Source organism: Momordica charantia, assembly GCF_013281855.1.
Source record: "Momordica charantia cultivar OHB3-1 chromosome 9 unlocalized genomic scaffold, Mcharantia_2.0 BLBB01000009.1, whole genome shotgun sequence".
Taxonomy (NCBI): Eukaryota; Viridiplantae; Streptophyta; class Magnoliopsida; order Cucurbitales; family Cucurbitaceae; genus Momordica; species Momordica charantia.
In genome coordinates, this window is record NW_028275167.1 from 15,391,137 (window position 1) to 15,406,747 (window position 15,611).

Here is a 15,611-nt window from a genome sequence, read left to right on the forward strand (position 1 = left end):
ATTCAGAGCATTCGGTGCATTCAGAGTCATCTACAACTGTTCAGAGGGCGAAGCGGATCTAGAGCAGAGGCATTCAGAGGATTGAGAAGAATTTCAGACTAAGAGTTTTCAGCATCCGGTGTCAAGCGAAGAATCTAGAGTCTAACTTGAAGACTTGAAGATTGAATTGTCACTTCGCCAAGCAATCGATTGAAGAATTCTTCTCAACACTTAAAAATCTCCCAAGCTGTACTTCAAGCAAAGGAACTCTTCACAAGCTACAAGCCGAAGACTTCACAAGCTGCAAGCTGAAGAATTCGCAAGCCGAAGATTTCATCAAACATCTAGTTCACAGCCGAAGATTGTAAAGATTCTTCAATACGCTCGAGACTGAAAGTGACAACCTCCTTGATTCGAGAACAAGTTCATTAACCCTCGAAGCGAGCTTACGTCAGAGAGAATTAATCAGAGGATCATACAGTAGAGTTGTAACACTTATACATAAATATAAATCAAGTTCATTAAAGTCGAGTTTCGTTCATCTGAATTTCTCGTCGAACAAATTGGCACGCCTAGTGGGACCTCTCTACCTCTCATCTTTTTCTCTCAACCAAGAAGCGATGACATTCAAGGAAGCTTCATCCAAGATTGATGTTTCAAGCGACTCTTACTTGGGCCCAATTACTCGCAACCGAGCCAAAGAAATGATGGATGCCCTATTCAACTCCAGCTCGGAGAGTGAATTCGCTCATTCCTTTGCGCATCACAAGGGGACATCTACTCCGAACGTCATGTACTCTGTCATGATGGCTGATGCATCCACCATGGAAGAAAAAATGGCGGATATGGAGAAGAGACTCTGCATGCTGATGAAGATGGTTGAGGAAAAGAATTACAAGATCGCTTCCCTCATGAACAAGATCGAAGCTCAAGACGTTGCTGAATCCAGCCAGAATCTTGCTGCAAAAGTTAGTGAGAAAAGAAAGAACACCGTGCAAGAAGAACAACAAGAACATTCTGTCTCAATTGCTTCACTGTCCGTCCAACAGCTCCAAGATATGATCACAAATTCGATCAGAGCTCTGTATGGCGGACCGGCTCAAAATTCCCTCCTGTACTCCAAGCCGTACACCAAGATAATTGACAATATGAGATTGCCAACAGATATCAGCCTCCCAAGTTCCAGCAATTTGATGGAAAAGGTAATCCCAAGCAACATATTGCTCATTTCGTCGAAACGTGTGAAAATGCTGGCACTAGAGGAGATCTACTGGTCAAGCAGTTCGTCAGGACGCTGAAAGGAAATGCCTTTGATTGGTACACAGATTTGGAGCCTGAATCCATCAGCAACTGGGAGCAACTGGAAAGAGAATTCCTAAATCGCTTTTACAGCACAAGACGAACTGTTAGCATGATGGAGCTAACTAGCACTAAGCAACGGAAAGATGAACCTATTGTCGACTACATCAATAGGTGGAGAGCTCTGAGCCTCGACTGAAAAGACCGATTGACTGAAGTGTCTGCAGTAGAAATGTGCACTCAGGGCATGCATTGGGGACTCCTCTACATTCTTCAGGGAATAAAACCCCGAAGGTTTGAAGAACTAGCAACTCGTGCCCACGACATGGAACTAAGTATCGCTAGCCGAGGGAACAAAGATCATCTGGTCTCGGACCTCAAGAAGGAGAAGAAGGAAGTAAAAAACCCTGATAAAATTGCTAAGAGTTCTAAGAAAGAATCCATGGTCATCAACATGACTTCGTTTAAGTTTTCTACGAAAGGAAGAAACTTCAACGACAAAAAGGATGGAAGACAAATGGCTGGAAACGAGAAGCGGCGTCCAACTTTGAAGGAGAGACAGGAAAAAGTATATCCTTTTCCCGATTCAGATATTCCAGATATGTTGAAGCAGCTACTGGAGAAACGGCTAATTGAACTTCCCGAATGCAAAAGTCCGGAAGAGATGGGAAGAACCAATGATCCCAATTACTGCAAGTACCATCGGGTCATTAGTCATCCAGTGGAAAAATGTTTCGTCTTGAAAGAGTTGATCCTAAAGTTAGCTCGAGAGAGGAGGATCGAGCTTGACCTCGACGAGGTAGCTCAAACAAACCATGTTGCAGTAAACTCTAATGGTTATGCGGTCCACAACCAAGAAGTAAAGTTGATCCAATTTGGGACTCTAGAGCCTGTAGCAATTTGGTGGCAACACGCGATACCAAGAACCACTCTTCAAGATGAGACCAAGCTTAATGTCAATGAAGAGGAAGGATGGACTTTCGTGACTCGCCGAAAGAAGCAGAAACAACGATTCATTCAGAAAGAGTCTCGCATGTTCCGAAACTATAAAAGAAAGAACATGCCAAAAAAGACGAAGGGAAAGAAAGATATGAGAAAACTTCGGCCTGTAAAGGAGGAGAGTAAGGATAGTCTCCAACCTCGCCAGCAGGTGACATTGGAAGAATTCTTCCCAAAGAACTTCCTTCATAACGAACAAGAAGAAGGTTATGAAATTGTCACATGTCACGCTACACATGTGATAGAAGGTGATAACTCCGTGCTAGAGGCACCTGAAGAAGTAGTGGAACAAGAGGATCTCCTAGTTCATCTCATGAATGACTTGCTAGCACTCCCACAAGCGGCTAAAGATACTCTCATTGAAGCGCTGAAAGATGCTAGCACTCCCAAATCCTCCATAAACACATGTGCCCCATGTTGTATGTCTATCGCCTTTACAGATGAAGATTTGCTGTTAGGGTCTAAACTCCATAATAGGCCTTTATTCGTCTCGGGCTACATTCGTGAGCAGAAAGTTAGCCGGATTCTTATCGATGATGGTTCAGTTGACAACATAATGCCTAAATCAACCATGAAGCAGTTAGGCATTTCAATGGAAGAGCTCACGAAAAGCAGATTGGTAATCCAAGGTTTTAATCAAGGTGGACAACGAGCGATTGGCATGATTAGGCTGGAGTTGATCATTGCAGACCTTAAAGCCACTACCATCTTCCACATCATAGACTCCAAGACTACTTACAAATTATTGTTAGGACGTCCTTGGATTCATGAGAATGGGGTGATAACTTCGACGTTGCATCAGTGCTTCAAATTCTATCAAGATGGAGTTAGAAAAGTTGTGGCTGACACTAATCCATTCTCGGAAGCAGAATCGCACTACGCAGATGCAAAGTTTTATACGAGTAATGATCAAATAGAAAAAACGTGCCAATAGATGCTTCTTTAACCAAGAACAACAAGGACAACTCTAGCTCGATACAGCCAACGATCAAGACAGGAGAGCTGACAAAAGAAGTTCATGCTGTCAAGGCCATCGCAAATGAAGCATCTGCTAGTTCTCTAAAAACGGAAGCTTTTAAGAAAGAAGCCTCACAAAATTCTACCATCTTGCGATATGTCCCTCTATCTTGACGAAAAAAGGGCGAATCGCCATTCATGGAATACTCAAATAATATGAAGTCTAACGACGTATAAATGTTGAAGGGGAACTTCACACTGTGATATGAACCAAGGAGCTACCTTTGTTATGCCTCATGGACCGATTACAAGATCGAGAGCTAGGAAACTTCAACAAGCTTTGCTACTTCGTGTCCAAGCGTTCTTGAACTCGACAAGAGAAAAAAATGAAGATGTGCAAGAAGTTGGAACTATGCACTTCAATTTGGTGCAAGTTATGCATTTTTAAGTATTTTTAAGGCAAGTCAAAGTCCAGTTGGTCAAGGTCAAAGTCAACTCCATCAAGACAAGTCAAAGTCAACTCATTCAATTCAAAAACCAAGTCAAACAATCACATCCCTCATTATGGACGAGATTGCACTTATTTTGGTTGGCTTTCCATGTTCTTAACCTTTTCATTTGCTTGTCTTTTCATTTCTTGTAAGTTATGTCTTCTCATTTACAAGTCTTTTCATTTCTTGTAAGTTACAAGTCTTTTCATTTGCTTAAGACTTTTCATATGGCTTGCTAGGATGGCTATATATAGCCTTGAGATGTCTTGTTGTAAACACAATTTTAAGTTTAATAAAAAGTGAGTTTTCTCATTAGCTTGGTTGAGAGCTTTATCTCCCATTTCTTGTGCAATTTCTTGAGTCTTTAGAATTTGCATGTTAGGATCATTCAAGCGGTGTTGATCATACCTCTTGTGGAGTGATTCGAATCACGAGTTTAGAAACGAGTTTTCTCTACTCTTGATATTGATCATCAAGGTAATCCGTTCTTAAACTTTTCCTTGGGTTGATTCCATACTTGTTTTCGGGGTTTTTGGGATTGAGTTCTATGGGTCTTGTTCGTTAGCAAGGTTCTTAGATCCAACTCTCAAGGGTTTCTTAGATCCAAATGAAAAGACTTGTAACTTACAAGAAATGAAAAGACTTGTAAATGAGAAGACATAACTTACAAGAAATGAAAAGACAAGCAAATGAAAAGGTTAAGAACATGGAAAGCCAACCAAAATAAGTGCAATCTCGTCCATAATGAGGGATGTGATTGTTTGACTTGGTTTTTGAATTGAATGAGTTGACTTTGACTTGTCTTGATGGAGTTGACTTTGACCTTGACCAACTGGACTTTGACTTGCCTTAAAAATACTTAAAAATGCATAACTTGCACCAAATTGAAGTGCATAGTTCCAACTTCTTGCACATCTTCATTTTTTTCTCTTGTCGAGTTCAAGAACGCTTGGACACGAAGTAGCAAAGCTTGTTGAAGTTTCCTAGCTCTCGATCTTGTAATCGGTCCATGAGGCATAACAAAGGTAGCTCCTTGGTTCATATCATCCTCCCCATCTTCAGAAGGATTCGTCCTCGAATCTATAGGATCTCCTTGCAATGCAACCTTGTACTCAGCATCTTGAGCTCGTTCAAACAGGTTGATAAGATAATAAATTTGTATGATAAACTTGTAATTGCTTGTAGTGAAGAAAAACCTTGCAGTCTTTTTCCAAATTGCTGGTTTAAATCCCCAATACACTGGACCACGAGTCCATGGTATTTGATTTTTCAAGGGCAACGAAGCAATGAGTGAATGTTGCTTCTGAGTATTGCCGAGGTCTGCATTTTGCAGTTGCGTGCTTTTCTTACTCTCCCCAAGTTGCACAATATTTGTAATCTCGAGTGCTTTCTCAATAAGTACCTCCTCTATGGTTGTGTACTCATCAGGCGTCAAAACCTCAACATGCACATCTTCTTCAGCATCATAAATAACAACATCAATATTAAAATCTTCTTGTCGGGCATGCATAACAGTCTCAACATTCGTATCGTCAACGGCATCTTGATTCTCTACCTCATTTGGAATGTGTTGATGATTTTCCTCTTGAGGCATAGGACAATCGTTCTCTTTTTTAACCGATTTTGTAGCATGCCTCCTCATGTCTTCGTATAGCATTTTGAACTCTTGGCACAATTCATTGAGGTCATTTATGTTTTTGCGAATCCCGACCAATTCCTTCGTATATGGATCGTCGCCATGGTGGTTATCATATTGTCTTCGACTATGGTGGAACTTCGATTTCTGTGAACGTTCAGTGTGAAACATGGCTGCAAAACAAAGTTAAAGTAACAAAGAAAAATTGACCTCACAAGCACTCCCTTACTATTCCACTCGTTAATGAAGTTCACTCGTGTTTAACACTCAACACTCAACACTCAAAATAATGTATCACTCCCTTTCAATCTCTCCCTCACGACTTAGTTCACTCTTACACACATCAAATAAATTGGTAAGTGAGTAGCAAAGTCAAAGAGCAATGTGCATTTCAAGCGGTTTAGATAGCACATAAGAACTCATACAAGAGCGTGATTTTAGGAGTAACCCGAATAACAACAAAGAAACAAGTGAATAAAAAAAAGAATAATGGACACAATTATAATGGGAGCTAGAAAGAAATGAAAGCAAAGTTAAACATATAGATGGTTTGGAATTAAACAACAATGAAGTGGCAAAATTAAGAATGAGAATTCAATGCAAGACTAGTAAATGAATAGAAAGTGTAACCATAATATTAAATAGCTAATGGCTAGTTTTAAAAACCAAAGTAGGGATTAAACATGCTGAAGTAAAATCGAACATGAAGGTGTAAATAACAAAATAAGAACAAAAGAAATCATAATCTCGATTTTTTTTTTAATTTTTTCTTGACAGATTTACGAAATTGAATGATTTCACCTTGAAAAAAACTGATTTAGAAGATATCAAAGAAGACAGAGTTTTAGACAAGAACGAGATCTAGAAAAACGTAGGAGACTAAAAGATCAAAAGATGTACGCAAATATGATTTTTTTTTCTTTTTTTTTTGTGACTGATGGAATGGAAAGAACATAACAAAACAAAAAAAATTCAAAGATAGATTGTACAGAAACGCAAAGGAACATATATCCGATCCTGAGCCTAAAGCTCTGATACCAAAATGTTAAGAAACCCTTGAGAGTTGGATCTAAGAACCTTGCTAACGAACAAGACCCATAGAACTCAATCCCAAAAACCCCGAAAACAAGTATGGAATCAACCCAAGGAAAAGTTTAAGAACGGATTACCTTGATGATCAATATCAAGAGTAGAGAAAACTCGTTTCTAAACTCGTGATTCGAATCACTCCACAAGAGGTATGATCAACACCGCTTGAATGATCCTAACATGCAAATTCTAAAGACTCAAGAAATTGCACAAGAAATGGGAGATAAAGCTCTCAACCAAGCTAATGAGAAAACTCACTTTTCATTAAACTTAAAATTGTGTTTACAACAAGACATCTCAAGGCTATATATAGCCATCCTAGCAAGCCATATGAAAAGTCTTAAGCAAATGAAAAGACTTGTAACTTACAAGAAATGAAAAGACTTGTAAATGAGAAGACATAACTTACAAGAAATGAAAAGACAAGCAAATGAAAAGGTTAAGAACATGGAAAGCCAACCAAAATAAGTGCAATCTCGTCCATAATGAGGGATGTGATTGTTTGACTTGGTTTTTGAATTGAATGAGTTGACTTTGACTTGTCTTGATGGAGTTGACTTTGACCTTGACCAACTGGACTTTGACTTGCCTTAAAAATACTTAAAAATGCATAACTTGCACCAAATTGAAGTGCATAGTTCCAACTTCTTGCACATCTTCATTTTTTTCTCTTGTCGAGTTCAAGAACGCTTGGACACGAAGTAGCAAAGCTTGTTGAAGTTTCCTAGCTCTCGATCTTGTAATCGGTCCATGAGGCATAACAAAGGTAGCTCCTTGGTTCATATCACACTGCCTCTTACTAAGATATCAAGTCAAGAGATTAAGAAGTCTGAAGATCTCAGTATGAAACAGTTTCTTTCTGTGAAGTGAACGAAGGATGGCTTCGATCCCAAAGCATACAAACTTCTGGAAAAAGCAGGCTACGACTTCACAACTCACACTGAGTTCAAAAGCTTGAGGATTTTCGATGACAAGCGGGAACTTTCTACAACACAGAAGAAACTTTTGAAGTCAGGCTACAATATACCTACATCAAAGGTTGGAATTGGTTACAAACCGTCAGAACCAGTGTATATAGTGAAAAAAGGAAAAGAAAAAGTGGAGAATAGCAATCACATCACGGTTGAAGAGATCGATGACTCCAAGGAAAAGAAACATTCCATTAGTCAAAGAATTTCAGTCTTCAATCGCATTGAGGTTCCAACTGTTCGTATCTTGGTACACCAAAGGTTGAACATAGGGTCAATGAAAATAGAAAGCCAACGTCTGGGACATATTCCTACACGACCTTCGGCATTTCAAAGACTGAGTGTGTCGACATCAAAAATGAAAGATCAATCGTCAAGATCCGTTTTCGACCGCCTCGAAAGAGTAGAAAATCAACATGAGCCTAAGTCAGAGTCCTTGGAAACAAGCCAACTCGATGGAATGAAGAATAATAACGGACTTCATAGTTCTCCCTTCACGAATGAAAAGAAAGCTTTCTGTTCTTATAAACACAAAAGGTCCATTAAGAGTGAAGCGACAGTTAATCATTTTAACCAATCCAGCCAAGGAAGATCAAGAGCATGGAGAAAACGATGTTAGTTGTTGCCACATCTCCTTTGACGAAATGTTAGACGATGAAATATTAGAGGAGGACGTTGAAGAGGCACCATCATCACTAGAGGACGGCAGTCAATCAACTGTTGATGAACTTAAAGAAGTGAACCTCGGTACAGTAGAAGAGCCACGTCTGACGTTCATAAGTGCTTCACTTTCCAGCGAGGAAGAAATTGACTGTATGAGTTTGCTCTCCACATATAAAGACATATTTGCTTGGTCTTACAAAGAAATGCCAGGACTTGACCCGAAGATAGCAGTCCATCACCTTGCAATCAAGCAAGGGTACTGTCCAGTAAAGCAAGCACAACGACGATTTTGGCCAGAACTTATACCTCAAATCGAAAATGAAGTCAACAAATTAATAGAGGCAGATTTCATCCGTGAAGTGAAATATCCAACATGGATAGCCAATATCGTTCCGCTGAAAAAGAAGAACGGCCAACTTCGTGTATGCGTCGATTTTCGTGATCTGAACAATGCATGTCCCAAAGATGACTTTCCATTTACCCATCACTGAGATTATGGTTGATGCTACTACAGGACATGAAGCTTTATCTTTCATGGACGGATCGTCAGGATACAATCAAATTCGGATGGCTCTCGAGGACGAAGAAATGACTGCATTTCGAACTCTAAAAGGGATATACTGTTATAAAGTAATGCCTTTTGGATTAAAGAATGCCGGAGCAACCTACCAACGTGCTATGCAAAAGATTTTTGATGACATGCTCCATAAACATGTCGAGTGCTATGTTGATGATCTTGTAGTTAAGTCGAAAAAACGCGAAGATCATCTGTAGGACTTGAGAATAGTCTTTGAGTGCCTAAGGAAATATCAGTTGAAAATGAATCCTCTCAAATGCGCTTTTGGTGTAACATCAGGGAAGTTTCTTGGCTTTGTAGTACGGCATCGAGGAATTGAGATTGACCAATCCAAGATTGATGCCATCCAAAAAATGCCAGAGCCACGAAACTTACGTGAGTTGAGAAGTCTTCAAGGACGTTTGGCCTATATAAGAAGATTCATCTCAAATTTAGCTGGTCGATGTCAACCCTTTCAACGACTAATGAGGAAAGATGTGACCTTTGAGTGGGATCAGGCATGTCAAAATGCTTTCGATAGCATAAAAAAATATTTGCTTAGCCCACCTGTCTTGGCGGCCCCTACAGCTGGAAAACCTTTAGTGTTGTATATTACTGCACAAGAAAAGTCACTCTGAGCATTACTCGCACAAGAAAGAGAGAAAGGTAAAGAATGTGCTCTCTACTACCTAAGTAGAACTTTGAATGGGGCAGAACTAAGTTATTCACCCATCGAGAAGATGTGTCTGTCACTCTTCTTTGCCATCGATAAGTTGAGGCATTACATGCAAGCCTTCACAATACACTTGGTGGCAAAAGCGGACCCAATCAAATATGTCTTATCTAGGCCAATTGTCTCAGAACGACTGGCTAAATGGGCGATCTTACTCCAACAGTACGACATTGTCTATGTTCCGCAAAAGGCAGTAAAGGGACAGGCCATTGCAGATTTCTTAGCAGATCATCCAGTTTCAACAGATTGGAAATTATCTGAAAGCTTGCCTGACGAGGAGATCTTCTATATTGAAATTACTGAGCCTTGGACAATGTATTTCGATGGTGCAGCTCGAAGAAGCGGTGCGGGGGCAGGTATAATCTTCATCTCGCCAGAGAAGCACATGTTGCCATACAGTTTCACTTTTTGGCGAGTTGTGTTCAAATAATGTCGCTGGATATCAAGCACTCATTATCGGTCTTCAGATAGCCTTAGAAATTGGCGTGACATATATGCAAATCTATGGAGACTCGAAACTGATAATTAATCAATTGTTGCTTGAGTATGAGGTGAAACATGAAAACCTAATACCTTACTTCAATTACGCCAGACAGATGTTGGGAAATTTTGAAACTGTGACCATGGTGATATAGAAATGAGTGATCACGGAGTGTACGAGGAAAGCCTACAAGAGGAGGAAGCTCAAATCAGCTCAAATGAAGCTTATGCTCAAAGTCAACCCAATCATGAGCCAATCATTATGCCACAAGGTCCAATCACAAGAGCTAGAGCTAAAAGACTACAAGAAAGGTTGAATGGTCACTTCCAAGCTAAGATGTTCACACTTGGTGAAGAGTTGCATCCCTTCAACCTTGAAAAGACATCTTGTCCTCCAAGAAACTTCATGAATCTAAAAATCCAGATTCATCCACATATTTAATTTATTATGTATTTTTCAAGGGTTGTGTCTTTTCATCCAAGGGTTGTGTCTTTTCATTATGTCTTTTGAATTACTATAAATAGGGATGTACATTTGCTTTTCAAACACAACATTTGATGAATGAAAACTTCAGATTGAGTTTAATCACTCTCAAGCTTTAAGCTTTCTTTGTATTCTTGTGTTTAGAATGCATGTTTAGAACTTTCAATCTAGTTTGATCAATTAGGTTGTGAAGAGTTTGAAATCTTGAATATAGGAACAAGTTCTCCTTTATTCTTGATCATTGATCATCTTTTCCAAGCACAAATATGTTTAGCTTTCTTGGGGTTGATTCATCATCTTGCTATTGGGGTTATTCTTATTATTGTTGTGGGGGTTCACCTTGTATAAGAGAGTTCTCATGCATAATTGAGTTAGTTCCTTTATCACATGGAGCACGTCCCAAGAGCCGAAAACAAGAAGGCCGATGCTCTGGCAAATCTAGAGGTCCTTCTAGGATCCTTGCAAACATTCACTAAAACGACTAACTTACCGAATGATTCCAACCAAGAGTAAGGTTAGAAGATGAATCACTCTTAAATCGGACTTAGAATCTACGATGGTCACTCCTAGATCCTAAGACGACTCACTCCAGAATTAGCTTGATCGAGACTAATCCAATGAATCGGTTTAACATCAAACCTAAAGCAAGATTTGAAAGAAGCAACACCAAAAGTGTTAAGGAACAAAAGTTCTTGAATTTCAATATGTTTAATCTTAAGTTCTCCATAACAAGAGCATTAGAAGCCTTTAAATAGGCCAAATGGTCAGTCAACATAAGAACACCAAAAGTTTTTCAGAATACTACTTAATGCAAATTGTAGAAAATAACACATGCAAATTAAAACTTGATTGCACATCATTCTAGACACTTAAATGCAGACCAGAAAACGTAGTCACGCTTCAAATGGTCTTGTCTATGTGCTGTAGGAGGCGCTTCACATTTGGATGACATTTGACAAGCTTTGACTTCACAAACTCCCAAGGGGTGCAATCTGCCAAGGCACCTATTCACAATTATGCACACATTTTTTGTCCTCCGTGCCATCTCTCAAAATAGACAATTTTTCCCATGCCATCTTTGCTTCATTCTCTTCTTGACTCATTGAAGTAACATTATGAATAAATTTGGGCTCAAAACTCTTTGTTGATTATTGTGCATTAACAAGCTTTTGAAGGTGCAGTGTAAAAGCCTCTTGAATCTTCCTTGCCTTTCTTGTAATAATTGCTCCTTTGATATATGTAATTGGTCACAAATGGATTCGTATCACCTGACCACCATGAATACGAAGGTTCCGCTCCCGCCAAAGGAGAGAGACAGTCGAAGTTCAAGCTAACCGCCACACATGCCGCCGAGTAGACGACCCAGCACTACCATGACAAATCCAAGTAAGCTCAGTAGACCAATATGAAACCCGATGAGACGAACCTGCCCACGAAATCATACCAACCAAAACTGCTCGACTATAAGGGCAATCAAAAAACAGATGATCCCTAGACTCCAAACCAGCACAAAAAACACAAGTAGCAGGCACCAACGCATTCCACTGGCGAAGACGATCACGCATAGATAGGCGATCACGAATTGCCAACCAAGAAATAAACGAATGTTTAGGAATATTCCCACCAAACCATAACAAGGAAAAATACGAGCGAAGTAGACGCTCCACCTCATGCACCATTCGGGCTGGAAGAATAAAGACACTGGCCCAGTAAACGTGGAAACTCTGAAGCACCGAGCGAATGAGCTGCAAACGACCAGCAAAAGAAAGCACACGAGTCGACCAACTCCGAATACGAGCACTAATCTTCTCCAACAAAGGCTTACAATCTCGAAAAGACAACCGACGAGAAAGGAGCGGAACACCAAGATACCGCACCGGGAGAGTTGCCACCGAAAACCCCAAGAAAGAAGCCAACCCCTGCACCTCCTCAGGAGGAAGACCGGCCCCAAAAAAAGAGCTCTTACGAGTATTAGCAACAAGACCTGACAACGCCTCAAACTCCACCAAAGAATCCCGGATAAAGGAAAGAGAACCAACATCCGCATGCGAAAAGATCATTAAGTCATCCGCAAAACACAGGTGAGTCAAACCAATCTGATCACACTTCGGATGAAATCGAAACACCGCCGGAGGTCGATTAAGCATACGCGACAACACTTCCATAGCCATAACAAAAAGATAAGGGGAAAGAGGATCCCCTTGACGTAGACCACGACGACCAGGAAAATAACCCTCAAGCGAACCATTCAGAGAAACGGAGAACATAGGAGACGTAATGATAAGAAAACAATAGCCAATTGGATCTAAGAACCCTTATGGTTATGCAAACCCCTAGATCACAAATGCTAAAACCCCCAAATCGAGATGATGTCAACCCACAGAAGAAGTTAGAACGGATTTACCTTGATGATCAATATCAAGAGTAGAGAAAACTTGTTTCTAAACTCAAGATTCGAACCACTCCACAAGATAGCTTGATCATGGCTACTTGAATGACTCTAACAAGCTCTAGGCTTTTGAAGCAAAAATATCAACTTTCATTCAACATCCAAAATCTGTCTTTCAAAGGAAACAAACTAGGCTATTTATAGCCTCCAAAACAACCCTAAAAGTAACCTAAAGGCATTTGAAAGGTTGTAACTCCCAATTACATGATGACCATAACATCCACTAGCTAAAATGTAACTTAAAACACATAAATGAAATGTTTAAAACTGAAAATATAATAAAAAAAGGTTTAAATCCGAGAATTGAAGTCTTGGTCACCTTTCAAAGTCTTTGTAACCTCCCAATTATAAATGAAGCTTCACTTAAAGTAGTTAGAAGTGTAGTTCCATTAATTGATGGATGACTTGCAATAAATGAAGCTTGAGATGCACTTAAGTTCATTTAATGCAACTTGAGTTCCTTGAATTGAACTTGGCTTTATTGAATGCAACTTGAGTTAAACTCCACTTCAACTTCAGCTCCATTAAATGAACTTAGAGTTCATTTAATGCAATGCCTCCCTTAAGCTCGACTTGGAAGATATTCACTTGAAAAGTTCCATCTCTCTCTTGATGATCCCTAGCCGAGCTCACCAAGTATTGAACATGAGAAAGTAAAGCTTGTTGTAGCTTCTTGGCTCTTGATCTCGTTATGGGTCCTTGAGGCATGACAATGGTGCTTCCTTGGTTCACATCACGTAACACAAGCCCGAATCCAATTAACAAACCGAACTGGGGTCCCAATGGCAAGTAACAGACCAAACAGGGAATCCCAATGCACCGAGTCATACGCCTTCTGAAGATCTACCTTAGGCACACAACGAGGCATACCCTTCTTAAGATGATACCCCCCAACAAGCTCCTGACAGAGCAAAATATTGTCCACAATACGACGTCCGGGCACAAAAGCAGATTGATTCTTACTAATAAACCTAGGGAGCCAGACTTTCAACCGGTTAGCTAAAAGCTTCGTAATGCACTTATACAACACATTACAGCATGAGATAGGGCGGAAATCCCCTAACCCCGAAGGATTGGGGATCTTAAGGATCAAAGTAAGCGACGTAGCATTCACCCCAGAAGGCATATAGAAAGTATCAAAGAAATGCAACACCGCCTTACAAAAGTCATCGCCAACAATACTCCAAGCCGCCTTAAAGAAGCCCACTGAGAACCCATCCGAACCAGGAGCCTTACCACTATTCATCGAAAACAACACCTCCCGCACCTCCAGAGAAGTAACAGGACAACACAACTCCACTCCACACTCAGGAGGCCACACAAAATCCACAATAGCAGCCAAACGAGCAGTAAGATCACGATAACCTACACACTCAGACCCCAACAACCGACGATAAAAACCAACCGTCAGTCGAGCAATCTCAGCGCGATCAGTAACAACCCGACCTACATCATCAGTCAAAGAGGCAAGATCATTCCAAATCCGGCCGCGAACACTGCGGTGGAAAAAAGCAGAGTTATGGTCTCCCAAAGAAAGCCACCAGACCCGGGACTTCTGTCGCAACGAAGCCTCCTCCATCACAGTCCAGTCCCAGAAATCACGAGAGGCGACCCTCTCCTCCTCCTGAGCACCTATCGAAGAAGGGTCACTCAAAAGTAAAGCCTGAGCAGCAAGCATAAGAGCACGCGCCTCCTGCACACCCTTCTGGATAGTATCAATATGATGACCGAAACGATGCAACACAGGCTTCAAAGCACGAAGATTCATACCAAAACTCAGAAGAGGCGAAACCTGAGAATGAACCTGCCACGTGTCCCGAACAACTGAGAAGAACAGGGGATCAAAAGCCCAATAGTCAAAGAACCGAAAAGACGGGCGGCACCTAGGCACCACAACACCAACAAGAAAAACAAGAGGGCAATGATCAGAGACACCCCACTCGCGAACCTGAACCTCAAAAATAGGCATGGAACCAAACCAAGCAGAATTGACCAAAACACGATCAAGGCGCTTGAGAATAAGACCAGCCCCCAAATGCTTATTTGTCCAGGTAAATCATGATCCAGAAACACGAGGCTCCACCAAATCGACCTGTAACAAAACATCATCAAAACGCTACATATCTGTCAAAACAGGACTACCACCCAGCACCTCAGACGAGTGCCAAATAGCATTAAAATCACCATCACCACACCAGGACCAGACCATGCTGAACAAATGGACACCAGAGAGTCCCATAACAGAGCCTGCTCAGAGGTGAAATTAGAAGCATAAACACAAAGAACCTGCACCGAAAGCTGAGAAAGTCGATCAAAAACAACACCATGCACAAACTTATCAGAAATAGTAACCGGGGAGAAATCATAACGTCCCGAGCGCCACAACACCCAAATCCTACCAACACCAGAAGAAGAGTAACTGCTGACGCACTGCCAATGCCCCTGGAAGGGGCGAAAGACAGAGGCAAAATTACGCTGCAAAACACGAGTCTCCAAAAGACAACATAACTCAGCACGAACACTACCCAGAAATGAGCGGACCTCACGGCCCTTCGCGGCGGCATTCAAACCCCGCACATTCCACGAGCACCAACTAGTCATGGGCTACAGGAGAGGAAGAAGAACCCGCCCTAGAAACAGGAGACAAGCGACAACGACGAGAGACAACCGTAGTGAAACCCTCCTGATCATCCCCTGAGAAAAAACCATCCCCAAAAAGCGGCGAAAACACCTCCTCACCACTATCCCGAAACGAAGGGCCAGGAAAATGACCATCCGAGACAGCCTTAGCACTATCCCGACCCGAAGGACCAGAGTCATGGCCATCC

The 15,611-nt window shown here is 41.0% G+C and overlaps 1 pseudogene; it reads left to right on the plus strand.

The window, feature by feature from the left end:
* Positions 1-782: 782 nt before the first annotated feature.
* LOC148209059 (uncharacterized) lies at positions 783-9,275 on the plus strand (annotated as a pseudogene).
* The last annotated feature ends 6,336 nt before the right edge of the window (positions 9,276-15,611 follow it).